This window comes from Cicer arietinum, chromosome 5, assembly GCF_000331145.2.
Source record: "Cicer arietinum cultivar CDC Frontier isolate Library 1 chromosome 5, Cicar.CDCFrontier_v2.0, whole genome shotgun sequence".
In the NCBI taxonomy this organism is placed as follows: domain Eukaryota; kingdom Viridiplantae; phylum Streptophyta; class Magnoliopsida; order Fabales; family Fabaceae; genus Cicer; species Cicer arietinum.
The window spans coordinates 36188790-36189606 of record NC_021164.2 but is presented as its reverse complement, the minus strand read 5'-3'; positions in this window follow the sequence as shown (position 1 = coordinate 36189606).

Below are 817 nucleotides of genomic sequence, written 5' to 3'. Positions count from 1 at the left end.
TTAAGTAAATGCATATATTAAAAGATTCCCCATTTTTAATACCCATTTAACTGTAACAATTCGGACGACAATCATTAAGTAAATGCAGATATTAAAAGATTCCCCATTTTTAATACCCATTTAACTCTAACAATTCGGACGACAATCATTAAGTAAATGCAGATATTAAAAGATTCCCCATTTTTAATACCCATTTAACTCTAACAATTCAGACGACAAACATTAAGTAAATGCAGATATTAAGAGATTCCCCATTCTTAATACTCATTTAACTCTAACGATTTTGAAGACAAACATTAAGGAAACAAAGATATTAAAAGATTCCTCATTTTTAATACTCGTTTAACTCTAATGGTTTTCAAATTCCACACAAAACATACTCAGACATATTCTCAAATTCAATCCACAATTCACACCAAATCACATAAATTCATTTTTCCACAAAATTATCACAACCCACCACTCAAACACATCAAATTTCATTTCCTCAAAACCACACGTAAATGAGTTAAATTCATTTTCCACGAAACACTCATCAATATCACCAAAACCCAACTCTTAAATTTTACCCATAAAAGCATTAAATTCATTTTTCCCAAATCATCTCTTCAACCCTAACAAATTTCTTTTCCACACAACTATAGATAAGTCCCTAAATGCAAACTAAAAATTTGGATGGAGCCCTTACCTTAACGTTAGCTTTAGCAAGCGATTAAGGTACCGCGAGTAATTCTGGTAAAATCTCCGCTCGCGACGTCGCTTCCAAAGTTGGTTCACTAGCACCGTAGCGTGGAGGTGAGCAACTTTCCCTTCTATC